The sequence below is a fragment of the Haliotis asinina genome, chromosome 3, assembly GCF_037392515.1.
Source record: "Haliotis asinina isolate JCU_RB_2024 chromosome 3, JCU_Hal_asi_v2, whole genome shotgun sequence".
Classification (NCBI taxonomy): domain Eukaryota; kingdom Metazoa; phylum Mollusca; class Gastropoda; order Lepetellida; family Haliotidae; genus Haliotis; species Haliotis asinina.
In genome coordinates, this window is record NC_090282.1 from 31,391,668 (window position 1) to 31,407,797 (window position 16,130).

Below are 16,130 nucleotides of genomic sequence, written 5' to 3' on the forward strand. Positions count from 1 at the left end.
CTCGCCGATCTCGAAATACTGATACTTCGAGAATTGTCCGATGACCCTCAGATCCTCGAGTTAACAAAGTTTCATTGGAGCCAGAGCAACAAGTCTTCATGAGAACATCTGATAAACTTGTGCCTTTGATAAGCAGTCACCCCACCCCTCCACCTCCACCCCCACCCCACATTTCTTCATTGACATTTTTACATAAAAACATCCTATTTTCAGGGGGTTCGTGTGCCAAACAGAAACATAAATCATATATGCACTAATAGGTAAAATCCAAAAGAAAGACATAAGTCATCTTTTCAATTTCATATTGTATGTCAGGTTTAATGCTGGGAAGAGGGGGCGATCAGGTTGCTGTGTCCAGCCTCGTATCAAGGAGACACACTCCAATAATACGCGACTTACGGCGATAAATTATAGTATCACTATCTAACAGTGTACTGAGGCCAATGATGTAAGAGAGACGTTGCCATGGGATATATGGACACCAGGTTAATCCAAGATATATAATATTTACTAAGAAAGATGTTATGGATGCGGAGCTGAAAAAAAAAGTCTTAGACATATTTTCGGAGTTTTATTTAGTGGAAGATTGAGTAGTCAAGTACATGATTGATAGTGCACTGGAAACATGAAGCCAACGGGTACTTGTAAAAACATATGTGTCAGTTTGAAAGGCAAACTTTAACTATAGAGCCTTTGTTTATTGTTTAACATCGTACTTAGCGATGTTCCACCCATATGGCAGATTGTAAACAATCCAGTCTGGATTAGACAATATATCCAGTGACTGATATCATGATGATTGGTCTGCGCCAATGGTTCCGGTGACATACGTGGTTGTCAGGTAATGCATTCACTGGATGAGGTATTACTTAAAGGGTTGTAGATAGGGAGAGGAGAGGCGCTTATGATGGGGGTATGGATCCTTTAGGCAGAAGGAACGTGGACTCCGTGTTCAAGTTCCTTCACTGCATTGGTTAGAAGTGATCTTTAGTCATCCATGCTGTCATAAGAGGCGACTAACGGGATCGGGTGGCTAGGTTCGCTGTCTTCGTTAGCACATGTTATCGTATCCCAATTGCGTAAGCTGATAATCATGCTGTTGATCACTGGACTGTCTGATCCAGACACGATTATTTACAGACCGCTGCCGTGGGATAAAACAACAACCACCCAGCACACCAACCCTGCACTGCTATATTAGGAGATGACCTTACCAAACCGTTTGGAAGGCACCGAACGTTCTGGAAAAAACAGGATGTTTTGGCATGTTTAAGGAGGTTGCATACTAAATATAAAAAATCCAGAAATTGCAATATTTGGTATCATTTTGTAGAAAAACGTGTCCGGATCTAATTATGTAGTAACAACAGCTAGTCACCTTGGCATGTTTTGACAAGTGGTGCCCACTTGTGGCACCGTCTGTAAAATGTAATATGTCAGTAAGAGTAAATTGTTTACTTTTAACAATCAGTAAGCATTTTTTATGCAGATATTTCAGTATTGATATGACATAAAGCAGAAAAATTAATTTTCAAGGCTGTATGTCGGATTGACACTTTAATTAACTTCTAACAAAACCCTTGCATGAAAAACAAAATGTATTGATTCATCAAGTAAAGCAAGATTTTCATAATAACAAGAACTTTTTAAAAAGTTAATTTTACATTGTAACTTCACACTAGATTAATATTCAACAATAACAAAACCCATGTTACCAGATGGTATCACTATTATCGCCAATTGAAACAGCATACCCATATTAAATTTGACAGGGGGAGATAACTCCAGCCCAGGTTTACCTCAGGATAAATACTTGTGTGGCCACAATGTCATGAAGTATGATTAGAAAGATAAAGGGAAATAACTGCGTAACATAAATACGCGCTCCTACTGTAACATCCCGTCGCACACACTATGCGCACAAACTACGGTATGCAACCTCTTTAAGTAGACCCATGATCATGGTGTCACTCATCACACTGTTTAGTCCAGCGTCCAGCGTCCAGTGTCCAGTGAATATTTACTGACCTCAGTCGTTAAGCGGAATTGTTGTTGAATCCGTCGAAAACTAAAGACACACAAAAGTGTTGGCCCTCACTTACTCTACAGAACAGGATCTTCATGGTTTTCTCTCCTGACAACTGTCGGTATAATATACATTTTAAAAACAATATTAATTCGAAGCGTTCTCGGAAATTCACGATTTCAACAAAGCGCCTGTTACTCAAATGCATTAGGTTCCGACCCGAAGTGTTTCTCCAGTGGTGAAATATGGAACAAAAATCCATCGGGAAGTGTGATCGGCAGGAAATCGTAAAACACATGTGTTCTTATGCTTCCAGAAACATGGACAATAATCCAAGACGAATTTTCTAAATGCCAATAAAAGGAACCATAAAGTGCGTTCCACTTAGAAAAAAAGTGCGATGATAAATTCGCTTTGAAATATTCAGCGGTGTTAAAATGTCAGATCAGTCAATAAAACGAAATCGACAAAATTTAAGTAAAAAGAAATTTCATGACTTTCATTTCTGCTGTAATCAATGAATATTAAATTTCGGCACTGTTAACACGTGGTTGCGACACACGCGGAAGTAAGACAGATACAAATCCCGTAACACTACATCTCTACAGGACGTTTCCACACAACCCTTGACAGAGAAAACAAGCAGTCCTGTCACTTTAGTGTCTTCTTATCGGGAGTCACTTCGAAACTTCCTGATGTAATTAAACAATAGTGGATGGGTGGTCGTTTCAGTCCCTGATAGCTCCATTCAACATGGAAAAGGCACCGCAGATACACGAACCCGTGATGAGAATCGAACACGATCGGTCGACGTGATTAGTGAACGCTGACATGACTGAACTATCCTGACGACCCAAACGCATACTACATGAGAAACCGACTAAATATATGTTTTACAAAATGATACTCTCCTCTTTAATTGTTTCACTTTTAGCATAAAAGTATGTTCTTACTTTTGGAAACCCGGTTCCACTGTAAAGACAGAAGATATCGTACTTTGGTTCTTGCTTTGAAAGTTATTATGTAATATTTGCGAAAAACGACTGTGCTTTGTGATGTCTCCTATACTCACACACAGCGAGGGAATGGTACATACTCTTTCATGTCGGTGAGGTGAAGATAGGTAGTTAGTGCATTATCCCAGTCTAAGGGGAACACGGGTACCCAAGTCGTCTCAGGTGCCGCAGTAGGCCATCCAGACGTTGCAGGATCTGATGGTCCTCCGTTCGAATCAAATATTAGTTTTCATCACTATCCTTGGTTTGACAGGGCTAAATCCGATTGTCCTCGGTTCGAAACCCACATTCACCTTCATCACTATCCTTGGTTTGACAGGGCCAAAATCGATCTCGGCAGTATGTGAAAATGTCTATACCTGCATCTGCATCAAGACCTACGCTTCTCCAGTGTTAGGTCACCAATATGTAATACAAGGCATATGCAGCTGAAATCACTGTTAATTCCGAACCCATTATTATCATAAATCACGAATACATCACCAAACAGTAAAATGCACAATAAATAGATGGAGAGGACAAAACAGATATTTGAGAAATCTCCATCTCCAAGTTCCAAAGACAGTGATTAGACGACACTTAATTTGTTCAATCCAGATGGAATGATTTTACATACGGAACCAGGATCACCACAAGAGGGCAGTCCGTCCCTTCCACCATGCTCGATAATCCCTCCATGTATGTCAATACAAATAGGGAATATGCAAACCGCCTTTCAGTGATGACTTAGGGCCATTTTCAAGCTAAATACAAACATGTCTACCTAGGATATGCTACATCATTTTCCGGTCCCGTGGATGTATACTGGATGTAATCTAGCCATTGTTCCGGGGACAGTACAGGGATCACGTCCACACACAGTAGGTTGACGGCATACAGGTATGACCCTTGGGCAAGTAATCTGACTGTTTACCTATATTTATCATCAAATTACCACGACGTATATCAACAAGGGGATTTTATTTCCCATTAGAATCCGATACCCCTTCTTGAACCTACACTGCTAGTCTATTTGTTGAAGTAATATGGTTTAAGAAGACCAGAGCTGTGCGTTAATGAGTTACCTTCGAAGTATCAACTGGACTAAAACCCTTCCCCTGCCGAGCTTTTTCTTCCGACCGTAATTAAATGAAGACGTTATTGAATACCCCCACAGGGGCTTCTCAAACAAACCAATTACTTCATTTACAGTGCCATTGTATTCTGGACTAGCCATTTCACCTTCCATCGCATCGTATGCTGCTTTGAAATTAATATTCTGAGCGTTAGATGAATCGCTCCACGTCCCGCAATTGGATTCAATCCCATCCAAAGCTTTCCGTCGCGGAAGGCCAGAGATCAAAAGAGCGAAGGCGTTTTCGGCGTAAACCCGGCACCCTGGGTTGTTTACATTTAAGGATTTTTCTTCACCCCAGGGTGTCATACCCAACCCAGCAATCCGATATAAACATCAGCAGCTCCCGTCCTCCGCTACCCGGGGATGAATGATTATGTAGCGGGATTCCATGCAGGTGCGAAACATATAAACAAGCCTGTCACTCATATTTGGTAGGGGAACAAGAAAAAATAGCAGAGTTAATCCGGGAGTCAGTCGTGCGGAAGGATATCATATTCAGGTGTGTGAAGAGGCCAGCGGGACGGCGGGTGATGACTCGAGAGGCGCAGTGTAAGAGCGGGGCTTTCTACGTGGAATTCCGCACAGGTGTTAGAGCTGCTGGCGTGAAGCAAGGCGATACACTATCCCCCTATCAATCTATGTCGTCTCACACAATCGACCGGTCTCCGCCGCTTAGCCAGAGTTGAACAAGGATCACATTTCTGTCCCTTTGTACAAGACTTTGACAATCAGCTGACTAAGTACTGAGGGTTTCCGTTCCTAAACATGTTTTCTATGAAAGCTAACTTTGCAAGGTCTGCAACCTTCGACGCTCACCTTTAACAAGCTTGTCTCTGACAGTCATGCAGGTGTGCGTGTTGGTTATGAAAATAAACCGAGGGTTTGAAACCAAATTTGTATCATTATTTCGTTAAACTCTTTTATACAGTTAGTGATTAGGAACAGATTTTCAAGAATTTGTAAAGCCGTAACTATTTAGATGGCAATTACTAGCCGTCCAACAGACTCTCAGTTCAAGCCTGATCTCCTTTCATCAAACATTAAGGCGCATAGGGAAGCGATTATAAGTGGTAATCCTTCCACCTTTCTTCCCTGAAATATAAACATCATTCTCTGTTTAAAGATTCTTAGGGCTATTTAATACTTTCTGTGATTCACAAATGTTTCCTTTAATGTAAAAACAAGATTTAGCAAGAATCGAAAAAAAACCCATTGATATCGCAAGCTGTGAAACAAAGAAGCATCAGTATTATATGCACCAGTTTTTGCACATGTGTTTTGGGCCTATTAAAAAAACAATATTGACTGTGTAGTAAAAGACATATGGTCTGTTTTAGGTGTCAGGAATATGTGTATATATTCTATGCTCGGGGCAGTAAGATCCTGAACCAATATTTAATGAAACTACATAATAAAATGTATGTTAATGAGCAATGGTAAAATAAACACCCCCGATAGTACAGAGTAAACACAGGTGATTAAATGTAAATATGTTGACTGTGATGATGATCGTGTAGTTAACAGAGCGTATTTGTTCTATTTGATATCGAAATGAGTGTCGTAATTGATAACATCGTGTCTCATTATTGTATGTTGAAATTATGTTTGGAAACAAATGGTTCGCATTAAAGGGAACACATTCACATGCTACGATATTTTGCAAACGTGTCTTTGTTTATTAGTGTTAACATATCCATCTGCTTATAAACTTGGGAGTTTTCTGACTGTTTCTCTGGTCCTGTGGATAGCACGCCTGTCCGGACGATGGCTGTTAGCAGTTTCGAAACACTGCCGGGTCGTACAATGTGCTGTATAACTGCACACATTTGATGGCGATGTTAAACATACTTTCACCTTTCTTGAAAGTTATTTGTAAACGTCGATACGAAGCGAGTGAGTTCAAGTTTGAGCCGCAATCTTCAAGTTATATGGCGGTGGTCTGTAAATAACCGTTTTTTGACCAGACAATCCGGTGATCAACAGCATGAGTATCGTTCTACGCAAATGGCACACGCTGTGCCAGTCAAGTCAGCGAACCTGAATTCGTCACTACTAGGAGCAGACTGAGGGAGTTCGTCATCACTAGGAGTGGACAGGGAGTTCGTCTCCGCTAGGTGTGGACAGAGGGAGTTCGTCACCACCAGGAGCGGTATGAGGGAGTTCGTCAACACTAGGAGTGGAGAGAGGGAGTTAATCACCACTAGGAGCGGACTGTGAGAGTTCGTCACCGCTACGTGTGGACAGAGGTAGCTCGTCACTGCTAGGTGTGCACAGAAGGAGTTCGCCACGGAAGTGTGTGGACAGAATGAGTTCGTCACTGATAAGAGCGGACAGAGGGAGCTCGTCCCCATTGATATCGCAAGCTGTGAAACAAAGAAGCATCAGTATTATATGCACCAGTTTTTGCACATGTGTTTTGGGCCTATTAAAAAAACAATATTGACTGTGTAGTAAAAGACATATGGTCTGTTTTAGGTGTCAGGAATATGTGTATATATTCTATGCTCGGGGCAGTAAGATCCTGAACCAATATTTAATGAAACTACATAATAAAATGTATGTTAATGAGCAATGGTAAAATAAACACCCCCGATAGTACAGAGTAAACACAGGTGATTAAATGTAAATATGTTGACTGTGATGATGATCGTGTAGTTAACAGAGCGTATTTGTTCTATTTGATATCGAAATGAGTGTCGTAATTGATAACATCGTGTCTCATTATTGTATGTTGAAATTATGTTTGGAAACAAATGGTTCGCATTAAAGGGAACACATTCACATGCTACGATATTTTGCAAACGTGTCTTTGTTTATTAGTGTTAACATATCCATCTGCTTATAAACTTGGGAGTTTTCTGACTGTTTCTCTGGTCCTGTGGATAGCACGCCTGTCCGGACGATGGCTGTTAGCAGTTTCGAAACACTGCCGGGTCGTACAATGTGCTGTATAACTGCACACATTTGATGGCGATGTTAAACATACTTTCACCTTTCTTGAAAGTTATTTGTAAACGTCGATACGAAGCGAGTGAGTTCAAGTTTGAGCCGCAATCTTCAAGTTATATGGCGGTGGTCTGTAAATAACCGTTTTTTGACCAGACAATCCGGTGATCAACAGCATGAGTATCGTTCTACGCAAATGGCACACGCTGTGCCAGTCAAGTCAGCGAACCTGAATTCGTCACTACTAGGAGCAGACTGAGGGAGTTCGTCATCACTAGGAGTGGACAGGGAGTTCGTCTCCGCTAGGTGTGGACAGAGGGAGTTCGTCACCACCAGGAGCGGTATGAGGGAGTTCGTCAACACTAGGAGTGGAGAGAGGGAGTTAATCACCACTAGGAGCGGACTGTGAGAGTTCGTCACCGCTACGTGTGGACAGAGGTAGCTCGTCACTGCTAGGTGTGCACAGAAGGAGTTCGCCACGGAAGTGTGTGGACAGAGGGAGCTCGTCCCCGGTAGGAGTGGACAGAGGGACTTCGTCACCACTAGGAGGGCTAGTGGACTGAGGTAGTTCTTCACGCACTTGAGAGGACAGAGGGAGTTCGTCACCGCCAGGAGTGGAGGGTGGTGAGGGTGGTGAGGGTGGTGAGGGTGGTGAGGGTGGTGGTGGTGGTTTCGTCAATACACTGAGCGGACAAAGGTAGTTCGTAACTCCTCGAAGAGGCCGGAAGTAAGTTTTACTGTAAAACGCACAGAGTGGACAGATGAGTTCGTTAATGTATGGGGTGTAGCGAACTGTTACGCGTAAGCAGTGCTGTGCAGCTTGCGCATGACAACAATGGAATGTACTGCATGACACATGATGCGAGAATTAAATGGGTGTTGCCAATGCCTCGTGCTCCGTAACGAAGCAAGTTACTGCACTCATTTCCATAACAAATCGGAAATTACTGAATCATCACTGCATTATGTACGTTCAGTACATGTTTGTTAAAAATAACGATAAAATATGGTCGTTGTGTTGCTATAGAGCTACCGCTAAACACGAAAGGACAAGAAAGTAACCAGTGACCTTAAATTTGATGGGCATGATGTCGGCTCGGATAACCTAAAATTCCGAAATCATCGAGGGCCATTTTGGTCATGATACCAACCTTGGATTTACATGGGGCACCGGATGTGATGCGGTCTATGTCGTCAACGTTCTCCACTTTGATAGACTCATTAAAGAGGAAGAGCGACTTAAACTCCGGCTCTATCGACTGCTTATTCCATTGCTTCCTTCCTCCATCAGTGCTGGGATGAAGACTGAAGGGAGAAGAGTGCATGAGCGAGTGTGGTTTTGGAGTGACATTGCACCTCTTTTACCAATATCCCGGCAATATCACGACAGGGGACACCAGACAAAACTAGACAAATGAGCTTCACACATTGTACCCACATGGGAAATTGAACCCGTGTTTTCGGCGTGATGAGCGAACGCTTTAAGCATTAGACTACCTCCACTATCCGAATATTCACAAAGCATATATAATAACATTCCTCTTTCTATACATTTAATGTATTGATGCGCTATCACAATTATATTGAAAAGCAAAGAAACCTTCCAGGTTTAACGTTGTGATAGTTACAACTGATTCAATGTATTCAGCTTCTGCTTGCAGTGCAGCCTGTGAAATGGATTCAGTTTCGGAAAATTAGACAATGATTTCTCTGTATATATTTTAATTCCTGAATACAAAAGACTACAAAATAAATATTCTTTCTTCTTCTTTTCCAGATGCAGATTTCACGTGGCCTCTCTAGATAGGCACCAAATCAAAGTTACATATGTTTCTGTCCTTTTTCTGATATGGATTTGAACCAAAGAAGATTATTTCATTTTTACTGGTATATTTTAGAGGGACCCAACTATAGAACACGCCGGCTACGCGGAGCACATAAAAAAGTCAGTCCATTAAGCGAAGAAACAAAAATCAAAATAATTCACGGACACATTTACACTGCTCGAATTTACGACGAAACAGTGTTTATATAACGTATAAAAACACAACTGAAGCACAATATGTTGAACAGGCCTTAAATCTTACCATTAAAGCAAAAGTATTCTGTTGGGACGTATATATCCTGTAACTGTAATTGTGAAACATTATTTACCATTGAATGTATATGTACTTTGTTTATCTAGCTTTCGTCTCTGTTAGATCGTTGTTAGATCGACTAAACCGTTTAAAACACGTCTGCAGTATCAATTCCAACACTGAATAACCTAGCCTAAGTGCAGTAGCCTCGTTCTCGCAATTACGCAACAGCAGCCATCTTAGAAACCAGCCAACCAAATTTACTTGTGGTGATTTAAATAATTTAATCTGAAAGCCAACATGTTTCCATTACAGGCTCAAATGATTTTCCATTATTTCATTACGATATGATATAGACTGTAAAACATGTTGACAAGTTTAAATAGCTGTCACATGATCCCGCCACTTCCTTGATCGCTCTTCCGGTACGGCGCCTCTTTTCAGAAGTGTTCACAGCGCCCAGGTAATGCGACCATCTCGCGCGTCTCTCATCATACCTCGACGGCTTTCAACATCCGATTACATGAAAACAAATATGTACATAACGAATAAATAGAGACGTTGAAATTTGTCATTAGAGACAAATAAGATGTAAAGCACTCAGCATAAGGCGTCCCTTTTCAAACAAAGCAAATTATATGTTTGATGGAATTAGATATTGAGCGGTGATCATTATATTGAAATAAAAGTCTGCCGTTTTAACCCTATCAGCGCTGAGGTATTTCAAAACGTGTGAGTCATCGTACTATCCTGATCCGTTGTTGAAACGAAAAGAGGTGACTGGATAGTCCAGTGGGAAATGCTTTTGTGCACCTCGTGAAAAGGACAGGTACAAATTCCAAATTATGTCCCCCAGTACGTCATGGCTTGATCTTTCATCTTTTTAAGGAACAGACAGAAGTCTGACAGAACCAGATCAGGAGATGGAGGTAGAGTTTGAAAAAATTCAAAACCACGAGTGAAACGAGTCACGCACTGGCCGATTTGAGCTTATGCGAATTGTCTTGGTGGACGAACTGAATCGTTTTATCTTCTTCTTTTAAAGGTAACGTCGTCGCTGATTGCTTCAAATGTACAGCATAATACACTCCGTTCACTGTCTGGTCTTGTGATCACGCTCGCACATGCCAGAAGACAGACACCATGACCCTTCCAGATGGTGGCTTAATCTTTGCGTTCTCTGTTGGTTATGTCGAATGCTTTTGATCTTCAGCTTCTATGATTGTTGTTCGGACTCAACACGCCACTAAAAAGAAACTGTCTGAATCAGGTATAAAGAAAGATGTCATACTAATGATATTTCATTAGGGATGAATGTCGATGACATTAGAATGAACTCTCTTTAGCGGACTTTTCCGACTTAACGAGTTATATGACCGACCTTCACTCATTTGCCAGTGGGTATGACCATACTGTGTATCACCTGGATCGTTTCTGCTGACGTCACGTGTCTTCAGAAATGGGGTCGTGTAAAGGTTCTCGACGCCAGCCTTAAACTCTCCTGTCCACCTCTTTACCGAAACATGGGTGCATCTTTCCCTTGTCTTGCTCTTACAAATTGTCGTGGAAGTCCCTTGACTTTCTTTGTCTGTCCATTTTCCATCCGAGGGTCAATGTTTCTATTTCCCATCCAGTATATACGCAGCTTCTCCCTGTGAACAAGTTATGGGATAAGTGTTGAAGCATCGCATGAAGCATGGGAGAGTTGAGGATTAAAGAGGTCTCAGTGTGCTTTACTGGGTAATCAAGGATATTCGTGAGACTACTACAAGGTCCTTTACAAGGACCTTTTATGTATTATTCCAGATATGCAATGGACGGAAAACAAGCCCCCCCCCCCCCAAATAAAAATAAATATAAATAAAAAAAACCCAAACAAAACATAAACAAACAAGAACAAAAAACAAAGAAACAAAACAAAACAAATAAATCCAAAACAAAACAGAAACGAAACAAAACAAAACAAAACAACAGCAGCAGCAACAACAACAACACATTTGTGTCAACACTTGTTTTCTCAGGTTTAGTGGTACTATCTTTCTAGAGCCTCTGTCCTATCCCATCCCACCACAACATCAATGATAATATCACCATATTTTATATCAAATCGGTAGATTTCTTTTACGCTTAGAGTTTAACATAAAACGTAAATATTTATATATTCTGAAAATAGTATACGAAATGTGTTTTTAAACAAAAAATATGAAAACCTATACGGAATATCCCATATCACATTTAATGGAACTCCAACCCTGAAGTGTAACCATGTATTAACACAACTGCATGCATTACAGTACATGCATGGCACGTATGATAATCATAATTCCAGAAAAAATCTTTACAAAAAGCCGTCGCCAACAAACACGTGACCAGTGGTGATACCTATAGATATGTAAACGGTAAGGGAAGCGATGAAGCGACTTGGTCATGTGTCATTATTTCTTGTGTTTGACGACGAGGTTTTTGCCGTCGTGGATGGCCGAGTCTTTTGCTCCTTCCTTTCAGTCAGTGTTCTATATGTTCCAGATCACTGGTGCAACGTGTTGGCTTCATGTGACCACAGATAACTCACTGGAACAATGTTCGGTGACACATTGAAACAGAAGTGCAGCTCACTTTATGATTTGTAAACGTGATACACAATACCGTGGTACAACAGGTTGCAGGTATCAGTGTCAGTGTGTGACTGGGCGGTTCAGTGGTGTAAATGTACAGGTTTCGATCCTTTGGTGGTGGGTTCGACCCTTTAAGTCACTATCTTTCATTAAGAAACCAGACGCTCCATCAGTTAAACAACAAAGAAATAGGTTATGTTTATAGCTATTTTGTTCCGGATGTCGGTTGAATCACTACGGGGTTGTTCATGATGGGAGGAAAGCCCGGAGTAATGCGGATAGTAAACGCTATCATCGGACAGAGTGCTGACACACTAAGTAAGCCCTTACAAATAGCTTTATAAACAACGTTATAAAGGCGATACACACTATACCGCTGAAAATGGTGTTTTTCGTACGTTTTCCTACACAACATTATTGTGAATTACCTAAAAGCAGCAGTGGGTGTTTTTAATCAATAGTTAAGATAGCTTTAACTGTGCATCAGTCACAAGTTGACATTCAACCTGAAAAGCGGTCTCAGTATCAGTGAGGGGATGGTACTTTAAAAGTATGATCTTATTAACCATTTGAAATATGGCCATAATATACATGACCTAGGTCTGATCACGTGACATTCAGGATACGACAGTGACAGGGCTGAAAAAAAGAGAAATAAATTAACCCTCCTTTGTACTGACATTAAAATCAGTTCGAAGGACATACTGGATGTCCTGGACGAAAACAACGTTGATGATAAATCTTTTCTTCTGTCTACAGACAATGTATTTGCTATGTTTCGATGTCGTTTCGATCACAGAAACGGTCTGTTTTTTCACAACCTGACAGCTGAAATTACGACCACCACGTGCCTCCAGATGATATATGCTATTTACAGACCTGCGTCATATAACTGGAATATTGCTGAGATCGGCGTAAAACAACAAACAAACACACAACAAGGTGTTTTATGCCGTCACGTGTTGCGAAGCACCTACTACAATATTGACTGCGATGTCGCCTGTGACACCTCAAAGGCGTATATACGTCTCTGGACACCCTTATCAAATGCATAACCACCGAATACCGATGTCATGTTTGTTTAATCATAAATCTCCATCAATTAATCATAAATCCCCATCAAATATGTGTGCATACACTGATAGCATAGGTTGCTGTCAGTGGGAAGCAATGTTTCATGAGTCTTTTGCAAGTTTCTCTGAGCCAAATTGAAAACTTACTACCCATGCACCCAAACTCTTATGAACGTGTACAATGCTTCAAAGTCTCTGTATCAACACCCTTTCAGTTTACATTACTACAAGGTGTGTCATCATGAGACATGTGGCATCTGAGTTCGCCTGTCATCAACATTGTTTCGACTTTTCTCGGATGCTTGATTCACTTATCGGGCCATAAATTCCCCTGTATCCATCCCGTACGGTACATTAGCTTGTGTGAGAAGGTGCGATGGGCAGAATTAACACCCTACCTTCACACACACACAGACGAGCCTGACCCTTCTCTGGCTGTTTATTGTTTCGGGACATTTGTTCATCATGGAACAAAGTCAGTCAGCCAAGGAACCCAGGGCGCAATCATTGTAGAGGCACTGTAGGGTGGGGTATTAAACTTTAATGTCATCTACACTCACATATGTTAGCTTCACACTGTATGTACAGGATTTAACAAACACTTTATTCACCAGGGTGAGCTGTGAACATGTTTGATCACAGACTGATGCTTGAGTTCACCCAGTTCATGGACCAACACGTTGGGAAATGTTTGTGTGAGCTACAAGTGACCACAACGTTGAAAGGGTACGCTTGAGTCCATCTGGAACAGACTCAGTCAGCCAATGAGGTCAGCGCGTGTAGGATGGGATATCAGTCTAAACTGACATATACTCTCACTCATCATGTTAGCTTCACACGATATGTGTGTGCGTGTGTGTGTGTGTGTGTGTGTGTGTGTGTAGGTGTGTGTGTCAGCGAGCGAGAGAGAGAGAGAGTGAGAGAGAGAGAGAGACTGGGTGAGAGAGAGGCAGGAAGAGACGGGACAGTTGTACTGTAGTCTGATTAAGTTCGAAAAAAATCCCGCCATTTACAACCCCAATTAACTCACCATCGGCCTATCAGTTACATATCTATACATTGTCAATATGTAAAAGGTACGAACAATCGACATTAACATATAAAACTATGAAAACAAAAGCTGTTTTTTCCTATCACGTGATACGAACTGAGTTATCTGCTCTTATGTTGCGATAACACTGCCCCCTGGTGAGAAGGAACATACATTTCACATCGTCAGTCGTGTGTAGTCAAGTGGAGAAGCGCTACATTGGCGTGATTGTGATTGGTTGGTCAATCGCGACCGATAAGTTGAATATAATAGCTTATTCGGCAGGCATCGGGTAATATTTGGATTAGAGGCAATATTTGTTTGTTTGATAATGTGTTAGGGATACCTCAAGCACAACATATTTACATTTATTCAGTGTGTCCCGTTGTTATTCTCACTTAGAGTCAAGGAACACACGGAGGAAAAATGTTAAATGTTCTTCTTAATATGATATGAGTTATCAACATACATTAACTGTTGCTTCGTGTTTGGAGAGTCATTTGTGGAATATATGTATCATAGTAGCCATTTAGTGACATTTAAAAGGCCATTTTACCACCCTAACCAGTTGGGGGTTTTATAATCTGAGAATAAAGGAAGATAAGGAACGTTTTCTACTTGATTGCAGCAAACCTCTATACACAGGTTTTCTCGTTCTTTAAGTATTGACAATGGTGCTTCTAAACTAGTGGGCAAAAGAAAGTGTGCAACCTTATTAATGATCGATAAAACAAGCAAAAGAAAACAATCATTATGGAACCTGGTGAATCGACTGTCGTCTGTAAAAACCACTCGCTGCCAATTTCGTGCCAGGCAGCGACGTACAGTCTTTGGCCACTGTAACCTATGACGACGGTGTTCCTGGCTTACCACGACGTTCCTGGTTTCCAGGCAGCGGACGTCGGGCTCTGCTGCAAGTCAACTGATGACATGTCCTAAAGTCGTTGCCACCGTTTCTGTTGACGTTATGACCCGGTTGCGCAGATGAAGAGTACGCAGATTGTCGTCTTCCTGTGGGGTCGACATACGTGGCCTGCCTGATTGCGGCCTGTCTAGGGTGCTGCCAGTCTGTCTGTAACAGCCTGATGGTGTACTGTTCGGGTCCAGGTAAAATGGCTGTTGTTGGCGTCCATCTACCTACACCTATGACCCTCTCTCTCTTTCTTGCGCTGTTAGCCGTGGCGTAACTTCGGTGGGTTTCTGTCAGTTGAGAGTGTATGGCCACCGATTCGCTGCCTTTTTTAACCATTTGCAATCTCCGAGATGCACGTTTGTGCCATTTTTCGCAAATTCACGTGCTTCTACATAGCCAACATTGTCAAATATATACTACCGACAGAAAATAAGGGAACCAAGAAATTGAATGTAGATGACTTTGACTGTGACAGGGTCCGTTATCGTGGCGTATCTCCCAAACGCAACATCCAGTGACAATGGAATTTCGCATAATGCATGCCCAGCACGTGCTACACGTGCATACAGAAGTTAACTCCTGTAAATGTACTGGAGAAGTCGCAATCACTAATGCAATAGATATTGACACTTACTGACAGAAATGGAAGACGCATTTCAACCTCAACTGTTAAAAACCGACTCTATCAAGCTCGTCTGAAAGCAAGACGGCCTTTTAAGGGTGTCACCCTTTCAGCTCACCATAAGCGCCAAAGATTGGCATGGGCTAGGCAGCATCAGGGACGGGCTATGCGATACTGGCGTTACACCATGTTCTCTGATGAGTCAAAGTTTTGCCTACGATTCACAGATGGCAGAAAACGTTGTTGGCGTCGGAGCGGGAAGCGATATGCCAGAGCAGCAATTCTTGACCATGGTCGATATGGAGGTAGAGTGTCATGGTGTGGGGTGGGATTACACATGACAGACGATCAGATTTGGTCATCATTAACGGAGCCTTGACTGGTCAGCGATACGTTGGCCAAATATTGCGTCCTGTTGTGGCTCCATTGGCTAGAGTTATCGGCCGAAATTTTGTATTCCAAGATGATAATGCCAGACCACGTCGGGCCCGAATTGTCTCCGTTTATCTCCGACAAGAAGGTATCGAGACATTGGACTGGCCCTCTAAGTCCCCAGACCTGTCCCCAGTTGAACATCTCTGGGACGTTCTTGGTCGAAGGGTGTACGCCAGGGACCCAGGACCCGCCAACCTGGCCCAGCTTGGTGCAACTCTCCAAGAGGAATGGCGGGCAATACCACGGGCAACCATCCGGA